Consider the following 15,943-nt stretch of genomic DNA (forward strand, 5'->3'; position numbering starts at 1 on the left):
CATTACTCTAGGCAAAATCGTTATTTTCTATCTATCGGTCGCGCCATGGAGCAGAACCAAATTTTACAAGTTACGAGTTCAAAAGGAAAAGCCTGCCGTGTTCGCGTCACACCCCCACACGGTTGGTCCGGCACGCCGCTCAAGCGGGAATGCGTGCGGTGTTGCATTTTCACTTACAAGTGGGACCGCAGTTGAGCAAACTGACTATCAGCAAACCCCCACCCCGCCCACCGCGTGATGGCTAAGAAAACAGGAGGGAGAAGAGATGGTTGTAGCACGGACTCCAAGAAAATTGGTGTCGAATGGGACTCGTGTGGGTGGCGTGTGCCGTACTGCTAGACGTGAATGCTAGTTATGGCCCATGCCACCCCACTATATCGAGCCTATATCGAGGTACATAGAACAAATTTCCTGCAGTCCGTGCTCATCCCTCCTCTATCTCTCTTCTCAGCTAGCCAGCGGACGCGCGGAGCCCATCGTCTGTTTGCTCACATGCGGCCCCACATGTCAGTGAAAACGCAAGAAGACCCACTGAACCTGCACATCTTTCACCTCGACGTGCTGGTGATGAAAAACAAATCCAATAAGATCTTTGGTGGCCGCTTTTGGAGTTACTCAAGAGTAGTAAGATTCTATTTACAGTTTAACCCAAGATGCACATCTTGTGGCTTCAACTACCACTCTATTTTCTTTCATGACACGACCTGGATGCTGGATGTCCCACGTGTCGGCAAAAGGAGGAAGAACCCGACCAAATCTTCAGTTCTGCTCTCGGATTAGACTAGTTGTGCTAACTTAAATTTTTTATTGTGTACTCCCTCCATTCCAAAATACTTGACTTCCATTTGTCCAAAAATGGATGTACCTATATACTAAGACATGTCTAGATACATATATATTTTGACAAATAGAAGGCATGTATTGTGCAACGGAGGGAGTAGAATGGATGCAAGTTTTTGTATTGGGAAGAAGAGTACATCCATATATTGATAGAGCGCAATTTAGTAGATGTTCTATCACTTTTAGCTAGCACAGACGCAAGATCGAGCCTCCGCAGATCAATAATGAATGCATCGAGAAGGCACTAATCCAACTTACCGGAGTAGTAAAATGTATTCTTGTGGTTCTTGTTTTCTTTGGTCTTGCTTTTCTAGTCAAAATTATCGTTGGAGTTCGTGCAAAATGGAGGTGCGTTTGGGGTCGTGCGTTGGAGTTGGCCTTACAAGTGGGACCGCAGTTAAGGAAACCGACTACCGGCAAACCCCCACCTCGCCCGCCGCGCAATGGCTGAAGTTAGAGAAACGACGAGGTTGAAGAGATTGCTCTAGCACGGACTCCGAGAAATAATATGGTGTCAGATGGATGTCGTGGTGGTGGCGTGTGCCGTACTCCTGGACGTGAATGCTTGTTCTGGCCCATGCCACCCTACTACTCCTACTACTTACTCCTACTACTATATAGTATACTAGTATCGAGGATTCGAGGTGCTGGTTACGTACAATGAACACATTAACATATGGCTACAGTAAAAACACCCGCCCGACGCGCGAAGCATGTTGTAAGGGCATATTTATCCCTAAGGTGTTTTGGTGATTGATGACAGCGCGTTTGCGGACTAATCGTGTGCCTTGAGTATCCCAGACATTTCATCGCCGGGCACAAGACGGTTGGGTGCCCCTCGAAGACTGTTGAAGACGGCGTATTTTCTATGTTTCTTTTTAGTGGACTTGAGTCGTAGGAAAGTCGTACTATTAAGAGGGGGTCCGCATCGGAAAGGTTTGGGTGGAATCATCACATACACGTCTCCTTCTTGTCCCCTCCTTTCCCTTGGAGCATCCTCCGCTTTCTCGCCACTTTGTTTCTGGCTGCTACGTTGGCTCGCGGTAGTACTGCTCCCAAGTGAGCGGTAGTTCCGTTGGCACCAGCGGTAGTACCGTGCTGCGGCGCGGTAGTACCGCAGGTGCCCACGGTAGTACCGCTCCCCTGGAGCTGCACTACCGTTGGCCACCGGGCTAGTACCGCTCCCTCGTGGTAGTAGGGGCGGATGTAATTTTTTACATCCACGCCTACCACGGTAGTACCGCTTTCGCTCCGCGGTAGTACCGTGCTATGTTGTCAGGAAGTAGTACCGCACCTCTGTAGTAGTACTGTGTCGGGTTTTTGCTTCTTCCGTTTCTTTGCGGAAGTAGCCACGGATGTTTCCTTCCCCTGGCCAGGGGATTCCTGCCTTGCGGTCGTACCGCATGGGGGCACGGTAGTACCGCGCTCGCGGAAGTACCACCCTCAGCTCCTGTGTTTCAGTTCTGACCTTGTAGTTGCTGGGGTTGCGGCAGTACCGCGGGCCTGTACGGTAGTACCGCATGACCGTGCGGTAGTACCGCTTGGCAGCAAGCGGTAGTACCGCGCGGCCCTGCGGTAGTACCGCTGGCCTGGAGCGGTAGTACCGCTGGCCCGGGCTGGTAGGTGGATAACGGTTGGATCTTTGTCCCTCACTATATAAGGGGTCCCCTTCTTCCCCGTTGACTCATCTCTTCCAACCCTAAGCTCCATTATTGCTCTAAGCTCCATTTTCGCCCGATCTCACTCCCTAGCCAATCAAACTTGTTGATTTGCTCGGGAGTGGTTGAGAAGGCCTCGATCCACACTTCCACCAAGAGAAATTTGATTCCCCCCACTAATCCCTTGCGTATCTTGTTACTCTTGGGTGTTTAAGCATCCTAGACGGTTGAGATCACCGCGGAGCCATAGTCCATTGTGGTGAAGCTTCGTGGTGTCGTTGGGAGCCTCCAATTGAGTTGTGGAGATTGCCCCAACCTTGTTTGTAAAGGTTCGGTCACCGCCTCCAAGGGCACCAATAGTGGAATCACGGCATCTCACATTGTGTGAGGGCGTGAGGAGAATACGGTGGCCCTAGTGGCTTCTTGGGGAGCATTGTGCCTCCACACCGCTCCAACGGAGACATACTTCCTCTCATAGGGAAGGAACTTCGGCAACACATCCTCGTCTCCACCATCTCCACTCTTGGTTATCTCGTGCCTTTGCTTGTGCAAGCTTATTTGTATCATATCACTTGCTTGCTTGTGTTCCTATCCTTATTGCATCATATAGGTTGCTCACCTAGTTGCATATCTAGACAACCTACTTTGATGCAAAGTTTAAATTGTTAAAGAAAAGCTAAAAATTGTTAGTTGCCTATTCCCCCCCCCCCCCCTCTAGTCAACCATATCGATCCTTTCAATTGGCATCAGAGCCTTATCTCTTTATTAAGGAATTTACCATCCGAAGAGTATGGTTGATACTGTAGACAGTGTGGAGGAACACTCCGGTGTGAATCCGACCTCATCTACGGGCGATGGGAGAACCTCGGTCTCTCGTGAGGAGTTCAATGTGGCCTTGGAGACATTGAAAACCTCCATGACGACCGAGGTTGAAAGCATGTTTACTAAATTCCTTGAGGGTCTTAAACTATCCACCGCACCGTTGAAAGTGGGTGATCCCACCGACAAGGTGACGGATGCTATCTCCGACAAAGGGGAAGCTAGTAGTGAAAAGGCTCCTTCTTCTAGTGGTAAAAATGGCACCGGCATCTTTGCTCATGTGGAACCACCACTTGTTTATGGTGGACCGGTTCCTTCCACTCATTTGAATCATGCCGGTCCTCCCCCTAAGATTGTGAAAAATGAGGACTTTGATTCTTGGGTTTACCGCTTTAAACGTCATTTAAATCATGTGAACACTAATCTTTGGAGAATCATTGAAGAAGGTTTCTGTCCACATGATCCAAGCAACTTCACTCCTCGAGAAGCCGCGGATAATCAATTCAATGAGAATGCTCTCTTCATCATTCAAGATGCAATCCCACCCGAAGACCTACCTCATCTTCGGCCCTTCGCCTTGGCCAAAGACGCATGGCATTGTGTTGTCTCTATCTACCGGGGAAGCGCAAGCATTCAATGCTCCAACTATGAAGTGGTGCAAGATGAGGCTGATGAGTTTGCAATGAAAGAAGATGAAGAACCTCGTGAGCTTTATCGGAGAGTAACCAAACTCGCAGTCTCACTACGAAATCACGGGAGCAAGGACACGGATGACAATTGGATCAAGCGCAAATTCCTCAAGGCAATGATCCCTACCACAAGGCCATGTCCTTCGTCATTTGTCAAAGACCGGACTTCCACACTTTGACCTCAAGCGAAGTGTTGGATGAGTTTGTGGCCATGAACATTTAGGACAAGACCGCTGACAATGCGGTGCTTCATTATCAAAGGGCAAAGAAGCCCAACCTTGCATTGAAGGCCAAGCTCACCTTTGAAGAAGAAGAAGAGGAAGAAGAGGAGAGCAACCCCGAAGATACAAAGTATGCGTATCATGAACACATGGCACTCGCTTAAAGGCAATTTTGGAGCAAGAACAAGTCGAGGCCAAACTTTAGCAAAAACAACTCAAGTGGCACGAAGAGCAAGCAACATGTAAGGACTTGCTACAATTGTGGCAATGTGAGTCATTTTGTTGCGGAGTGCCCGTATGAGAAGAGGGAAGACAATGGTGGCAAGCTCGTCCGAAAGGACAAGGCCAAGTCGTTCCCCAACAAGAGCAACTTCACCAAGAAGACTCCTCCCAAGGCATTGGTGGTACAAGAAGAGTACAATGAGGATGATGACGATGATGAAGATGGTGAGTTGGCTGCCATGGCCTCAGTTGCCATTGCGACGGCTCCACGAGTGTCTCTCTTTGACTCACCCAATGAGAGCATCACCGCCAAGTGCCTCATGGCTAAAGCCACCAACAAGGTAACCCCCAACATCAAAACTACCATCATTAATCATCCATCTTCAACGGATAGCATTGATGAACATGGGGGAACTGATGTGGAGGCGAATGAGTTTGAGGCCTTTATGGGCAAACTTAAGGGTAAATCCAAGAAGCACTTTGTTGCTCTCTTGGAACAACTCGGTGAAGCCAATGACATGATCGAGGCTCACTAAGATGGAAGGGCATAGTCATGACTATGCCGATGAGATTTCGGATCTTTCCAATGCTCTTGAGGAAGAGTGTGGTCTTCGTTTGGCTCTTGAGGAGTCACACAACGTTGATCATGCTAAGTTAAAGAAAGACTATGATCATGTTCTCCTTGTTTCTCATGTGCTAAACTCCGAGAAAGCCGAACTTGAGGTTGATCTTGCTAGACTCAAGGAGGAATTTGATCTACTCGACAAGGCTCACAAGGCCTTGAAGGGTGCTCATGCTAGCCTCAAAGAGTCTCATGATCAACTTCAAGTAAAGCTAACTAAGGAAAAAGCCACTTTTCCTCGTATGATGTTAATCGATAATGCAAATGCTACTAACCCGTGTTGTGAGCATGTGCATCTTGTTGAGGAGAACGCTAAGCTAAAGGGGTAACTTGAGAGAGGTCTTGCGACTTGCATACAAGGCAAGAAGAACCTCAATGACCTCTTGATCAACCAAAAGGGAGTTGTGGCCAAGGAAGGGGTTGGGTACGTGCCCGAGTCCAAGAAGAAGAAGAAGAATGACAAGACCAAACGACCTCCTCCTCTCATGCAAACCTTTGTGAAGGAGGGAGAGAGTGCTTCCAAGGAGAAGAAGAACAATGCGAAGAGTGGCGCTGTCAAAAAGGGCAATGCCACTCCTCTCATCAAAGCCGGCAACTTTAATCCTTCTTATATGTTATGTCATGCAAGTGATGGGCATGTCTTTGCCAAATTCATTGGTTCTCCTCATGAATACATTGAATGGTCTATTTGGGTTCCAAAGACCCTTGTTACTAACATCAAAGGACCCATTACAAAATGGGTACCTAAAACCAAGCATTGATCTCTTGTAGGTGTTTGCTTCTGGTGGGGGATCATGGTTGCTCGATAGCGGAGCTACAAATCATATGACCAGAAGCAAGGACTTGGTGGTGGACATGCACAAGGTTCCATCTATGCCCACCAATGTCGAGTGGGGTGACGCCTCATCTTCTAAGGTATTGGGACTTGGCAAGGTGGTCATCTCTCATGATCTCACGATCGAGAAGGTCATGCTTGTTGAGTCCCTTGCATACAATTTACTTTCCGTTCGTCAACTTGCAATCATGGGCTTTGCCACTTTCTTTGATATTGATACTGTGGCCCTCTTGTGGAGCAAGACTCTTAAAGTAGCCTTCGTTGGGCATGTCGAGAACGGTCTATATGTGATTAACTTTTCAGAGCGACCCACTAAGACCGCGACATGCCTAATGGCTAAAGTTGATGTGGGATGGCTTTGGCATCGCCGTCTAGCCCATGTCAATATGAGATCTTTGAAAAGTATTCTCAAGGGGGACCATGTCCATGGACTAACGAATGTTTGTTTTGCTAAAGATCGTGCTTGCAGTGCTTGTATCGAAGGAAAGCTACATGAGAAGGCTCACCCCCCCCCACGACTATCATTTACTCAAAGAGGCCTTTGGAGCTCCTTCACTTGGATCTCTTTGGGCCTCCATCCTTCGATAGTCTTGGGGGTAGGAAGTATTGCTTGGTGATTGTGGATGACTACTCAAGATACACTTGGGTGTATTTCTTCAAGAGGAAGAGCGAGACCCAACAAACCGTCATTGACTTTGCAAATGAAGCACAACGTCAACACAATGCAAATATCTTGACAATAAGAAGTGACAACGGCACCGAGTTCAAGAACTACACCTTGGATGAGTTTCTTAGTGATGAGGGGATCAAGCATCAATATTCCGCACCTTACACCCCTCAACAAAACAGTGTTGCGGAGAGGAAGAACCGGATGTTGATGGATGCGGCAAGGACCATGATGGCGGAGTTCAAGTCTCCGTACAACTTTTGGGCCGAAGCCATCAACATCGCGTGTCATGCATCCAATCGGCTCTACCTCCGCAAGGGCTCGAACAAGACTCCATATGAGATACTCACCGGTAACAAGCCCAACCTCAAGTACTTTCGGGTATTCGGGTCTAAGTGTTTCATTCTCAAGAAAGGTGTTCGGTTGTCTAAATTTGAGGCTAGATCTTATGAGGGCATATTTGTTGGTTATGCTACAAACTCTCATGCTTACCGCGTCCTCAATAAATCCACGGGACTTATTGAGGAGATGTGTAACGTGGAGTTTGATGAGAATAACGGCTCCCAAGTGGAGCAAAGTGGCACTTGTGATGTAGGTGATGAAATTCCTCCTCAAGCCATAAGAAGAATGGGTGTTAGCTTTATCCTACCCATTGAGGAACCCCTTTGTGGCCGAAGGAGAAGGACAATGCTCCACTCAAGTGGAGCCATCACCAACCCAAGGCCCACACGCTTCCGAAGAACAACATGAAGGCCCTCATCCTCAAGAACATGACCAAGGGCAAGATCATGCTCAAGACGGTGTTGACACATCAAGTGATGCCCAAGGTCAAGTTCTCTCCTCCGAGCAAGTTCAAGAACAATAACAAGGTCAAGACGACGCTCAAGATGATCAAGTGACCACTCCTCGTCTCACCCCCGAGGAGGAATTGGAGCGTCGTGCCGCCAAGGTTGCTTCCAAGCTCTCCACCAAGGATCATCTCATGACGAATGTGCTTGGAAGCTTAAGAAAGGGGGTAAGCACTCGTAGACAATTAGAAAACTATTGTGAACATCACGCGTTTGTCTCTTGTGTCGAACCCCACAAGGTCTATGAGGCGCTCGAAGATCCGGATTGGCTCAATGCCATGCATGAAGAACTCAACAACTTCGAGCGCAACAAAGTGTGGAGATTGGTGCCAAGACCGACGGGGAACCACAATGTCATTGGAACCAAGTGGATATTTAAGAACAAGCAAGATGCCCATGGGATTATCATTCACAACAAGGCCCGTTTGGTAGCACAAGGCTACTCCCAAGTCGAGGGTATCGACTACGATGAAACCTTTGCTCCCGTTGCTCGTCTTGAATCCATTCGCATGTTGATTGCATATGCCTCTCATCATAACTTTAAGTCACAACAAATGGATGTGAAGAGTGCTTTTCTTAATGGTCCCATTAATGAATTGGTCTATGTCAAACAACCCCCCGGGTTCGAGGATCCCTACTTTCCCGATCATGTGTATCAACTCGATAAGGCACTCTATGGCCTTAAACAAGCCCCACGTGCATGGTATGACCACCTTACCGAGTTGTTACAAGACCGTGGTTTTGAAGTTGGGCTAATCGACCCCACTCTTTTTACTAAGAAGGTCAAAGGGGAGTTGTTTGTGTACCAATTATATGTTGATGATATTATCTTTGGTTCCCCTGACAAAGCTTTCAATGAGGAATTTGCCGCTCTCATGACCTCAAAGTTTGAGATGTCTTCCATGGGAGAGTTGAAGTTCTTTCTAGGGTTCAAAGTGAAGCAAAGAAGAGAAGGAACCTTCATCAACCAAGCCAAATATACTCAAGACATGCTCAAGAGATTCAAGCTAAGTGATGTCAAGCCGGCTTCCACTCCAATGCCCACCAAGTGCCAACTTGACATAGATCCAATGGTAAAGCGGTGGATCAAAAGGTATATCGCTCCATGATAGGCTCCTTTCTCTACCTTTGTGCATCTAGACCGGATATCATGTTGAGTGTGGGAATTTGTGCACGGTTTCAAGCCGCACCTAAGGAAAGTCACTATGTGGCAGTCAAACGAATCTTTTGATATTTGGCTCATACCCCAAACTTTGGCTTATGGTACCCAAGAGGAGCAAACTTCAAGCTTGTAGGGTATTCGGATTCCGATTGGGCAGGAGACAAAGTGGATAGGAAGTCCACTTCCGGAGGGTGCCAATTCCTTGGTTTCTCTTTGGTAAGTTGGTCTTCCAAAAAGCAAAGTTGTGTGTCTCTCTCGTCCACTGAAGCGGAGTATGTGGCGGCCGGTACTTGTTGTGCACAACTCTTATGGATGAGGCAAACTTTAAAGGATTACAGTGTCATTTGTGACAAAGTGCCTCTTTGGTGTGACAATGAAAGTGCCATCAAGACCTCTCTCAACCCGGTGCAACACTTCAAGACAAAGCATATTGAGATCCGGTATCACTTCATTCGGGATCACATTAGGCGAGGAGAGATCGAGCTCAACTATGTCAACACTCATGATAACCTTGCAGATATTTTCACGAAGCCCTTGGATGAAGCAAGATTTCACGAGTTAAGGCATGAGCTAAATATCATTGATTCGAGCAATGTTGCTTGAACCCTTGCACACCCCACCATACTCAATGTGTTATCTTGTTTAGATGTAGGCATGGACATAGGGGGAGTGTTGTTCTCTCAATGAACTCTCCCTCCCCCCATTATGCATAAATTGATCAAGTCTTTCACATTAGCCATGTTTGATGGTACTTGTGCTTCAAAGACGAGTTTTGGTCATGGACCCAAGGATAATTCTTCGCGGTTCCATACCAATTGACTCAAACATAGGTGGCTACGGCCACCGCCCTCTCTTTGGAGAGGTGGTGTCTCGTGGTTGTTTCGTTTTGTCATTTGCCTTTCTGCCTTTGTGTGTAGCGTGGTCTTGTGGTGTCGTGTTGCCTCGGAGTGTTCGTGCAAAGACCTCGTTTTTCGTGTGCTTGAAACATGCATCTTATTGAGCCCACAGTACTACCGCGGCTTGCCACGGTACTACCGCTTTGAGAGGCACGGTACTACCGCGCCGTCGAGGGAGCGTGGGGGTTATGACTCGGGCAGGGGATTTCCAACTCCCCATACCCGTTCACTCGTCTCTCTCCCCACGTCTCTCTCTCTCTCTTGCTCAAGAACGGCGCCGGAGGTCCTCGCCGGATCTTCGTCTCCGGCCACTCTCCTCGGATTCCGACCAGTGGGATCGTTCCCCACCACTTCCTCTTGCCATGGACCAAGGTTTTCCCCAAATCCCTCTTTTTCTTCGTTGTTCTCTCGCTTCTAGGTTTTTGGGGAGATGCTTGTTGTTCTTGAGATTTTAGGCCAAATCTGTGCAAGAGTAGGATGTAGGAGAGTCGTGTTGCATAGGAATCATACTTGATATGTTGTCTTGTGGTAGATTTGTCCAACCGTAGTACCGCCACGGTTTCACGGGCTTTCTCAGATTTGAACTAGTTCGGATCTGACGCGGTGCGGTACTACCGTGTCTCATGTGCGGTACTACCGCTCGTGCGGTACTACCGCCCATCAGGTGCGGTACTACCGCACTAGCTCATGCGGTACTACTGCCCATCAGACGTGGTACTACCGCGCTAGCTGAAGCACTAAGCTCGTACTACCGCTCCTAGACCCGGTACTACCGTGACCTTACACGGTACTACCGCGACTAAGAGCGGTACTACGATCTTAGTTCCGCAGCACTTGGCAGTACTACCGTAGGGGTCAAATCTCTCTCTAGGCAATTATCTTGTGTGCTCTCTGCATGTTTCTGTTGCTTTGTTGTGGTCTTTGCATTGATCCTTCTTGCTTGTCGTGGATGTTTTGCGTTTTGTGTCTCAGGTGGTGGCTCTCGCTGTTCCAATCCCAGTCATGACACTGGCTCCAAGCGTCTGTGCAACCCCCAAGATGAAGCCCAAGAGGGCTCCAATGCCCCCAAGCACAGTGTCAAGACCACTGCCAGCAAGCAAAAGGAACCTACTAAGGGCATGGACGAGATTTCAGTCACTGAGTATGTCGAACGCCGGAAGATCAATCCCTATGTGAATCCTCGGGCTGTCCTCAGAGGCACCGAGTTGTTCTAGACCAAGCAACAGGCTTTGATCTACCTGGATGTGATCAAGAACAAGCAGAATACCTTCGTGGATGTCAAGTGGATAGACATGAATCACATGCGGAAGGACAAGTTTCGTGACTATTTTAGAGAGGCTATGGACTTGGTGGAGCAGTTTGCTATTGAGCCGGTGATCTCCTTTCACCTTGACTATGACCCTGAGCTTATCTGTCAGTTCTTTGCCTCTGTTTACTTTCATCCTGGGGATGAGCGGAGGATGACCTGGATGACCAACGGCCGTCAATTGTCTGCTACATGGAAGGAGTTCATGGATCTACTTCACATTCCTGATGACGGGCTTCACACCCCCGTTGGTGTTCGCCCCCACGCCAACTCTGAGTAGGCCAACAAGAACCTACTTCAGCCATTCCTTGTTGAGAAGGTGCTCCCCAATGGCAAGTCGACTTGGGTGCTGAACTCCTTTCTGGATATCATGCATCGCATCTTCCGCAACACTTTGTTCCCACGCATTGGCGGCAAGGACAAGGTTCGTGCCTATCTAGTGGACATGTTGCTCATGTGTGCAGAGGCACGTTCATCTCAGACTCAGCCACTTGATGTCTCACACATCATGTGGTGTGAGCTTAGGTTTGCGGTGTTCACTCGCAAGGTACCTATCTATGGACCGTACATGTTTCTGTTGCTCTCCACCACTTGGGAGAAGATGTACCCTGGTGATGAGTTCCTTGCTCCAGAGTGGATTCGGCATGAGTCCATCAGCCTCCGTGTCAAGCCCAACTGGGCCAACACTACCACCCGTGCTGAGGCTTCTTCTGCTAGGAGGGCTATTGGTGAGGAGGAGGCTGGTGCAGAGCATGTTGCTGAGAATCATGCTACTAGGTCTACCTCTCCTTCCTCTGAGCTGTCGTGGGCCAAGAAATTAAAGGACAAGATGAAGACTCTCTTCTGCATGCAGGCAAAGGGACGGTACAGGACTCATGTGGCTGACAAGGGGAGTTGCCGACGTGACAAGAAGGTCATGAGGCTCTTTGGAGAGGATGTGTCTGGCGGTTCTGAGGACGTCATCATGCCAGAGGCTGCCTGGATGACGAAGCGGGGGTACAAGTGGACCAGTTCAGAGGAAGACATCGAGGAGACCGTCCTCGCCGCTGAGTCTGACGAGGAGCATGAGGAGCAGTGGGACGATGAGGGAGTCCTAGATTAGGGGGTCTCCGGACAGCCGGACTATCTCCATTGACCGGACTGTTAGACTATGAAGATACAAGATTGAAGACTTCGTCTCATGTCCGGATGGAACTCTACTTGGCGTGGAAGGCAAGCTAGGCAATACGTATATGGATATCTCCTCCTTTGTAACCGACCTTCTGTAACCCTAACCCTCTCCGGTGTCTATATAAACCGGAGGGCTTTAGTCCGTAGGACAACAATCACAACATACAATCATACCGTAGGCTAGCTTCTAGGGTTTAGCCTCTCTGATCTCGTGGTAGATCTACTCTTGTAACACCCATATCTTCAATATTAATCAAGCAGGACGTAGGGTTTTACCTCCACCAAGAGGGCCCGAACCTGGGTAAAACTTTGTGTCCCTTGCCTCCTGTTACCATTGGGCCTAGACGCACAGTTCGGGACCCCCTACCCGAGATCCGCCGGTTTTGACACCGACATTGGTGCTTTCATTGAGAGTTCCGTTGTGCCGTCGCCACGAGGAAGGATGTCTCGTCCCATCTTTAAAGACAACACTATCGCTGAGGGAGCTCTGGCTATCGGCCAAACTCTCCGGCTAGGTGGTTTTCTTATGACCGCCTATTCGGCCGCTGCGCCGACGATGACTTCTCGGGTCATCGAAAGCAATCTTCACATCAACTCGGAACTCGCCGAGCAGTTAGATCCAATGGAGCTCTCTTCCCTGAACAAGCTCTTGGATCGTATCGCCGCCCTGGGAGTCGCTACAGACTACAATCAGATTGGGCCTAAACCTGATCTAAGAGAAATTAACTCCCCCAGGTCACCCATCACGTTGCAGTGGTGGAAGAACAATGCGGCAAAACTTCATGTATCCTAAGGACTAGCTATGTCCGGATTCCCGATCCCTCCAAGCCGGATACCCGCGGAGGGGAGGATGTCACTCAAAGCCTGAACCTAGAATCAGGCAGCGGGCCAGATTTACCGGAAAACATCCAGGAATCCAAACTTTCGAGTTCAGAAACTCCTTGGCCACTGAGCCTCAGATTGGGTGAGGATTCGGATCTAATTCCACCCACCCACCCAAACATATGCGATCTATCCCAAATTAGGCAAGAGCCAGCAGAGACAGTACACCATTATTGGGCCAGATTCCTCCTGGTCAAGAACAGGATAAAGGACTGCCGCGAGGAAGACGCAATTTCACTCTTCTGCAATAATTGCACGGACAAGGGAATCCTCAACGCCATAAGTCGTCGCGAAATTACACGCTTTGCCGACTTGGTGTCCATAGTATGAAAGTACTATGCTATGGAAAGCACCTGGAAAACCGAAATAAAATTTTGGGATAATCCGGCCCTGAATACAAACCCAGTCCGAAATAAAAGGGTGCATTATAACAATACACCTGGGTTAACTACCAAAAAGCAAAAGCCCTCTACGGGGCAAGGAACCGTACTGGAGGGATGGCTCAACGGACCCTGCAAAATTCATAGTACAGCGGATGCGATACCAACGCACAGCCTTAGAGCATGCTGGATACTCCGGCAGGTGGCCAAAAGTGGCGAGGATCTACTCCTCCCAAAAACCACAGAGTACCACCCCGAGGACAACAGTACGGTCTTGACGGTCTTCGAGACCTTCGCGTCAAATAAAAGACGGAAGCGAACACTCCGCATCACGTCCGAAATCTGCCACATAGTAGAAACAAATCCTTGGAGCGACACGGCTATTACCTTCAATGCCAGTGACGAACCTAAATCCCGAACAGCCCGAGTACTAGCCGCACTGGTCCTCAGTCCAATCATGGACGGCTTTCGACTCACCAAGGTACTCATGGACGGCGGCAGCGGATTAAACCTCATCTACGAGGAAACTCTTCAAAAGATGGAAATAGACTGGAGCCGCATTAAGCAAAGCAGCACAACCTTTAGAGGAATCATCCCCATTCGGGAAGCACACTGCGCCGGAAAAATCACACTAGACGTGGTATTCGGCACGCCGGATAATTACAGGTCCGAAGAAATTACATTCCAAGTGGCCCCGTTCAGCAGCGGATACCACGCTCTATTAGGGCGGGAGGCGTTTACAATCTTCCAAGCCATACCCCATTACGGGTACATGAAGCTCAAAATGCCCGGGCCCAACGGAATCATCACTCTTGTTAGTGATCCGTACATAGCACTCCGAGCCGAAAACAAGACAGCTGCACTGGCCCTTGAGGCACTATCCGAAGCCCTAGCGGCCGAAGAACTAACCGCGCTGCGCTCCACGGTGAACAGGGACGACGTGATACTTGATAAAAGATCCAAGTCCACCTCCTTCAAACCGGCGGACGAAATAGTCAAATTCCAAGTCCATCCAACGGACCCTACAAAAACAGCTTCCATCGGGGCACAATTAAACCCTCATGTTGACGCCGCACTGCGAGAGTTCCTACGCAAGAACTGGGACATTTTTGCCTGGCACCCTTCAGACATGCCAGGAATCCCACGCAGGCTGGCTGAACACAGCCTAAATATCCTAAAGGGATTCAAGCCAGTCAAGCAGGCTCTTCGACGTTTCTCCGAGCCTAAAAGATAAGCCGTGGGAGAGGAACTAGCCAAGCTATTGGAGGCTGGATTCATCAGAGACATAAAACATCCGGATTGGCTAGCAAACCTAGTGATGGTGCCAAAGAAGGACAAATCCTGGCGCTTGTGCGTCGACTTTAAGGACCTTAATAAGGCCTTCCCAAAGGATCCCTTCCCCCTCCCCCACATCGATCAAATCATTGATGCTACCGCAGGACACGATTCATTGTGTTTCCTCGACGCAAACTCCGGCTACCATCAAATCAAAATGGCAGAACCAGACCAAGCCGCAATGGCATTCATCACACCATACGGCCCATTCTACTTCAACACAATGCCCTTCGGGCTAAAAAACGCTGGTGCAACATATCAGTGCATGATTCAGACATGCCTGGCAAACCAGATCGGCAAAACAGTGGAGGCATACGTGGATGACATGGTCGTTAAAACCAAGCATGTCAACACCCTAGTAGACGACTTGAGGGTCACATTCGACAACCTCCGAACATATGACATCAAGCTCAATCCGGAAAAATGCATTTTCGGCATACCAGCAGGAAAGCTCCTGGGATTCATCGTCTCCAGTAGAGGTATTGAAGCTAACCCGGCCAAAATCTGAGCGTTGTCACAGTTGGCTACCCCAACTGACCCCAAACAAATACAAAAATTAACTGGATGCGTGGCGGCTCTAAGCCGCTTTATCTCCCACTTGGGAGAAAAGGCATTACCCCTTTATTGCCTCCTACGGCGCACCGAACACTTCGAGTGGACGGACACCGCCACGGCCGGACTGAACAAAATAAAAGCCATATTGGCAACAAACCCAGTCCTGGCCGCGCCAAACACTTGCGAACCAATGCTATTATACATTGCGGCAACTCATCAAGTAGTAAGCGCAGTGTTTGTCGTCGAGCGAGAAGTGGACGGACACAAATTTCCCATTCAAAAGCCGGTTTACTACATGTCCACTGTTCTTACTCCATGCAAATCGCGGTACCCGCACTATCAAAAGATAGCGTACGCGGTATTTATGGCATCCCGGAAGCTGCGACACTACTTTCAAGAGTGTTCGATAACGGTAGCCTCGGAAGTACCACTTAACGATATTATCAACAACCGCGATGCGACGAGTCGGATCGCCAAATGGGCCATTGAGCTCCTCCCGTTCGACATAACTTACAAGCCACGGCGAGCTATTAAATCACAAGTTTTGGCTGACTTCGTCGCTGAATGGACGGAAGCCGAACTCCCTAAAGAGTACGGCACATATTCAAACTGGATCATGCACTTCGACGGCTCGAAAATGCTGGTTGGTCTGGGGGCCGGTGTCGTTTTGACGTCCCCAATAGGAGACACCGTTCAATACGTACTGCAGATAATGTATACGGACTCCAACAATGCAGCCGAATACGAGGCCCTCCTACATGCTCTCCGGATGGCAGTATCCATGGGCATTCAACGCCTAGAGGTGCGCGGGGATTCAAACCTTGCAATATCCCAAA

This window comes from Triticum urartu, chromosome 4 (genome assembly GCF_003073215.2).
Source record: "Triticum urartu cultivar G1812 chromosome 4, Tu2.1, whole genome shotgun sequence".
In the NCBI taxonomy this organism is placed as follows: Eukaryota; Viridiplantae; Streptophyta; class Magnoliopsida; order Poales; family Poaceae; genus Triticum; species Triticum urartu.